The following is a 6654-nucleotide window of genomic DNA, read 5'->3' on the forward strand; positions in this document are numbered from 1 at the left end:
AAATCACGGGATTTTTTTTTTTTTTTTTTTTTTCTTACGAGCTACCGTCTGCGCCAGTCCGTGCTTCGCAGGGAGCTCGGCCTTCGGCCTTTAGTGGCCTCCGGTCGCAGGTACCTTTGGCAGGACTCCACCGGATGTACAGAACTCCACCGGATCTACAGGACTCCACCGGATGTACAGAACTCCACCGGATCTACAGGACTCCACCGGATCTACAGGACTCCGCCGGATCTACAGGACTCCACCGGATCTACAGGACTCCACCGGATCTACAGGACTCCACTGAATCTACAGGACTCCACCGGATCTACAGGACTCCACCGGATCTACAGGACTCCACCGGATCTACAGGACTCCACCGGATCTACAGGACTCCACCGGATCTACAGGACTCCACTGGATCTACAGGACTCCATCGGATCTACAGGACTCCACCGGATCTACAGGATTCCTCCAGATCTACAGGACTCTACCACTCTATTGACGAAATGTCCCCAATGCGTTCCTCCTTTGCTGGCGAAAGCCAACGTAAAAAAAAAAAAAAAAAAAAAAAAAAAGTCATTATCTTTTATATTCTTTAGTAGATACCAGGATGGAGGATTTACCTTCTTGAAGAGGACGGGAACAGACAGACTCGTCAGAAAGGATGAGAGGGGTCAAAATGAAGGAATAATTCATCAAAGCGGAAGAGGGGTCAAAACGAAGGAATATAATTGTTGGATATTGTTTTGTCCAGGTACAAGAAGTTATGAGGCACTTCAATTTTTTTTTTTTTTTTTTTTTTTTTTTTCTCATTGGAAAATGTTTGGCAAATCGGAGACTAGAACACAAGAATTCCGGGGTGAACCCTTCTTTACATTTTAGATTATAATTTCCAGAAGTATGAAGATGACATTTTCTAAGAAATTCTAGATTTGATAAACAAACATGACAACAGACCGTGAACAGACAGACAAGAAGGTGGTAGCAATGCTTTCATGACTTAGCGATTTATACTACGAAAAATACACCTTTAAGATTAGAGAAAACCCGAACATTAACTTGCTGTTTACATATGTTTTCGTTCGCCAGGCCTAACTCCATCGTTCGCAGATTCAATACCTTAGAGAACAAGACCCGAGTGGTATCAAATGAGTGTTTTCATTATGAAAGAAGAAAGGGAAAGAATATCGTCACCGTTTGTTGCCCTATGTACATGCCGAGACTTCTCGGGCACGTAATCCAGTTATCATTCCAGAGGAAACCAAACTGCCCCGGGACATTTCCAGGATTTCCAGGAGGTGGTAGAGCCGAAATACCAAAGGTATTTGCACGTGAGGTGATCCAGGAATTTCAAATGGAGCCAAAGGACAATCGAAAGAAATACGTTTAATGGTCATAAGGTCCGCCTTCGAAGACAAATGTTCGTAGAGTGATGAAAGATTAGAGGTTATGTTATGATTATATTTTTGTTATAACCAGTTTTTCTATCCATGAGGACAATATTGTACAAAAGTAGTGTCATAAAGGTAGAAAGGAGAGAGAGTAGGAGTGCAAAGCATATTTCTTTGACGGAGGATTAGCCTCCAATCATAGAATGATCCTGCATGACTCTGGTCCGTAAGGGTGTTATTAAAATCCCTAAAATGTCGTCTTCATAAAACATATACAGTCACTGCTCCACACGGGGTGAGGAATAAAGAAAAGATCTGTAGTGTAGAATCGATCTGTGTAATTGCCAGTGATATAGATAATAAGATGTCCTCGGTTAATATCGATAGGAAAGATTCAAACAAGTCTGCCAACTGTATAAGTGGAAGAAGACGATAGCAGTGAACAGTTAAAGCTACAGAAATGTAGATTACAAAGTAATGGTATAGGAAATATTCCTGTTTGGAAGGTAGAAATCGTCATGGTTTTTAGGATTAACTAAACAATAAACAAGCAAAAGATATACCTGAAGAGAATCGCCAGTAACGGCGAATGTCATCCCAAATAATTTCCGACAGTTGCCCCGTGACCCCGGTTCGAGTCCCGGGGTAACTGTCGGAAATTATTTGGGAAAGCAAAAATATATTTAGATGAGGAAAAATATAAATATGTGAATTTGAATCTGAAGGTCGCAATTTTGGAACTTTCAGTGTTGGTAACACTAGAGAAGTTAACATTGCTGCACACACATACGCTACATCTACCTCTGGGAAGTATTAGCAAATTTAACCTATGATAGGAGTAGCAATTCATATTATTAAATTGTCTTTCTACAGTGAAGATACACCTCATGATTTACATTGCATTGCCTATCTAGAACGAGTAATACAAAAGTAGAGGGATAGATCAATCAATCAATCAATCAATCAATCAAATCAGCCATCCTGAGTCCACTGCTGAACAAAGGCCTCCTCCATAGCATTCCATGATTCACACGACCGCGCCATCCTCTGCCACGTCACTCCTGCAAACTTCTCAATCTCGTCTCTCCACCTTCTGTCTGGTCTCCCTCTTCCACGCTTCCCATCTCGCAGCGTCCACTCAGTAACACACTTGCTCCATCGCTCAGCAGGATAGACAGGCGCTTAAATGAGGGCGCGATAGATAGATAGATAGATAGATAGATAGATAGACTTTATTTGGCAATGGATCAATGTACATGAAGTGCAAATAATGACAAGAACACATAGTTCGGAATAATAAATGTGAATTGCCGAGGATAACACAAAAAGCATGTACGCTTATTTCCATTGTGGTCCTCATCAGATTGTTATTCTACACTAAGTCACACTGACAACATACGTAGGGGGTTAAGGGGACCAGAGACAATTATGAGTAATACCAGTCAGAACACATATGGCACATAAACATTGTTATAGTTTAGCTAATATTACTAAAATGATTGTACACATTGTTATAGTTTAGCTAATATTACTAAAATGTTTGTACACATAGGAATATTGAGACCAAAAATTTGAGCACCATCACAAAAAGGAACATTGCAATAAGCAAAGGAACAACAAAATAATATTAAACCGTAACAAAACAGTGTGATAGTCGTCTTGACCCATGGATTCCCAGAGGGACCGCCGAGTTTCCCAGTAGGTCCCCACCCCCCAAGTCCAAAACTGGAAGTAGTTGCTGGATGGCTAACGATTTTGTTCAGCGTTGAATCCATCTCCAAGTGGTTAAAGAACAAGAATACATATGTGGGATGCGTCCTAGTAGGTCCCACCACCCTCCCAAGTCCAAAACTGGAAGTAGTTGCTGGATGGCTAACGATTTTGTTCAGCGTTGAATTCATCTCCAGGTGGTTAAAGAACAAGAATACATATGTGGGATGCATTAGAAAATGAGTTGAGAACCGCCGCATGAGGTGCATGAGCAAGTAGGACAAGTAGCAGCCACGTGCAATAGGCTTCCCTCTTTGAAAGACATCAAAGAGTAATAAGAAAGAATGAAAAATTCGCATACAAAAGGTCTTCGAGACACCATTCTGAGAACAGTTTGAAAAAACGTTGAAGTCGAGGTGCATGAGGAACGCTTTGAAACTCACTTTTTTTTTTTTTTTTTTGTTATCCAAATCGTAGGTAGATCCAAAGGCCTACAGTGCAAGGAAAAGGAGCATAGCAACTGACTCTTGTACAAAATATTTTTTCACAAAACATATTTGAAATAACTTAGTGTAGTCAAAAGTGGCACACAAATAAGAAGTGCAGAAGATCAGTGACTATGAAAATAGTGATAGAAATGGAGAACAGATGCAGTTTTGGTCCAGGTTATTACTGAGAAAAAAAAAGAACAAGAAACGATGAAAGAGTTGATTAAAGTTCTGAGATTCATTTAACTCAGAAGCCCTGAGTCAGACGAACCACTCCTTGCATGACAAGGAGGCTAGAAAACGTTGACCGTTACAAAACACCTGATCTAAATGAAACTGTTTTAGCAATAGCAGGGATATGAATTTCCAGGATAAGTTTACTAGTAGATAGACCATGATCGTATAAAATGCAAGATCGGAAGTACTGAACATCGATGAAGAAGAGGAATAGAAGAATGTGTTGAATGAAACTGGTTTAGCAATAGCAGGGATATGAATTTCCAGGATAAGTTTACTAGTAGATAGACCAATATCGTATGAAATGCAAGATTGGAAGCGTTGAACATCGATGAAGAAGAGGAATAGAAGATTGTGTTGAATGTAGAGATAAAGACCTAAATTGTTGTATTTGATATCAAGTAGGTTGAAGATTAGTAAGGGGAAGAAAGTAAGAGATTAATTACAAGCCTATGGAACATCTAGTAGAAAAACAATGACCATCTACAGCATCAAAAAACAGTTTGATTCCAAAGAAAAGAAAACTGAAATGAGGGGAACAGAGATGAAGACCATAGGAAGATAGTTTGGAAATGAAAACCTAAGCCAGTTCTTATGAAATACTCTAGATGTGCCTGGCGTCATTTTACAGGACTTACAGTACCATAGGATCATAGGAGAGTGTAATTATGATTCAGACAGGGGAAGCAAATCTTCAGTACATCGTCCTTTACCAAAACCTTGAGGAACGTTACTCTTGTGAAGGAATAAAAAAACGTACACGAGACATAGAAAGCTGGAGGAAATATAACGTGAAAATCATGTGTACATGTGTGTGAGCGCGTTGTGTGTGCGCGTATATCTTCACGCACACACAACAGTATGTGTGCGTGTGTGTGTAGCGTGTGTGCACGTGAATATGCGATTGTTCTCTGCGTGTGTGTCCACATGCACGTTTGGGGGTCAGGCAATGTGTCTGGAACGTATGCATCCACAGACAAGATGATCATATCTGTAATGCGTGCTCCACTTACCAAAGAATCGTGGATACGGAAGCGGTATGCCCCATATCAGATCGAAATACAGTTCCATGGACTAGCAATCTCTAGCCCCGAAAAACATAAAGTTCCACAGAGCAGTGGATCTGTGGGGCAGTACTGAAGCAAAGGATTCAACAGAGAGAGAGTTCTGATCAAAGGAACCCAGCGGAGGGAGAAGTTTGAAAGGAGAAAATGGAGAATGAAAGTTATGGAAAAAGTCTCTATCACCAAGATACCGAAAACTTCACACAACAGTGGTTCTAATCAAAGGAACCCAGTGGAGAAAGAAGCTTGAAAGGATAAGATGAAGAATGAAGACTTTCGAAAAAAGACTAGCACCAAAGAATGAAGGTCATGGAAAAAGTCTCGATCTCCAAAATACCGAAGACTCCACACAACAGTGGGTCTTTGGGGCCGTGTTGAAGCAAAGAATCTAATAGAAAGTGTGTTCTAATCAAAGGAACCCAGTGGATAAAGAAGCTTGGAAGGATAAGATGAAGAATGAAGGCTATCGAAAAAAGACTCTAGCACCGAAGAATGAAGGTTATGGAAAAATCTCTGTGACCTACTGGGGACTAAACCTGAGCACATTACGTTTATAGATGGCAACAACGAACAATTCTGGCAGAGAAAGAAACCATTTAAGGATAACGATTTCCTTGTTGGAGAGTTAATTGATATGGAACAGAAGAAGGAAATGCTCACCATTCGACACTAATAGAGGTGTTTAAGTGGATCAAAGGCTTTAACAAGAGTGACGCAAACAAGGTCATCATATTAAGACAACAGGGCAGGACTCGCAGTAATGGATTTAAACTGGACAAATTTAGATTTAAGAAGGAAATAGGCAAGAATTGGTTTACTAATAGGGTGGTCAACGAATGGAACAGACTTAGTAGCCATGTAGTGAGCGCTGAAACTATCAGTTGTTTTAAGAAACGGTTAGACAACTTTATGGATGGGGATGACAGGTGGTCATGGACATGGAACTGCCTAGTGTAGGCCTCATGGTCTTTTGCAGTCTCCTTCATTCTTATGTTCTTATGTTTTTTATGTTCTTAAAACGTTTTGGAAGATCATCTATGAGGATCTGCAACATTCCAGGTTCTTTCTCTAGTTCATTCACCGATGTTTTTACGTACTCAAGGTTTGTATGTTTCGCCTTTGTACTTGAAAAACTCCAACGACTGAAACTTTGTAAACCAATAATTTGTTTTATTTTGTCCTCAGACTATCTTTTCTAGGTAACAAAGAGCGCATCAAATCACGTTGTCTTGCAATAGCAGTAGGTTGTAAAATGTAAAGTTTATGTAAACAATAAATCCCCTTAGATTAAAGATTCTGCACTATAGTTATTAACGTGTACTAGAGTACTACTGTATATAAGAAGGTGCACATAATGATTATTGAATTAACAGAAATAACACGGTGTTTCATAAGTCAAAGTTGGCCTGCCAAAGACAAATCGTTTTCATTACATATACGATGAACCTGAATAGAATCGCCAGTGACGGTGATGTCGATCAAATAATTCCGACAGTCGTCCCCGGTTTCGAACCGAGGCTTGCGAGACCGTAATACTTAAAATCACCTCCTAATGTTTATTTTCTTTGTAATACTTCGTATTATGTTTGTCATTATATTCTACAAAGAATGAGTGATCTACATCAGCCATAACTTATAACACCTGCAGGAATTACTCCGCTGAAGGTGTAAACGCTGCTCCTATATTAAATTGCACATTCATTACAAAACTCACCGTATTACAAATTCTAAATGCAACAGTTGTTGTCAGATTACAGTTAAGGTTGTACATAAATCTGAAAA

This window comes from Oratosquilla oratoria, chromosome 34, assembly GCF_046742065.1.
Source record: "Oratosquilla oratoria isolate Oo_2021 chromosome 34, ASM4674206v1, whole genome shotgun sequence".
NCBI lineage: Eukaryota > Metazoa > Arthropoda > Malacostraca > Stomatopoda > Squillidae > Oratosquilla > Oratosquilla oratoria.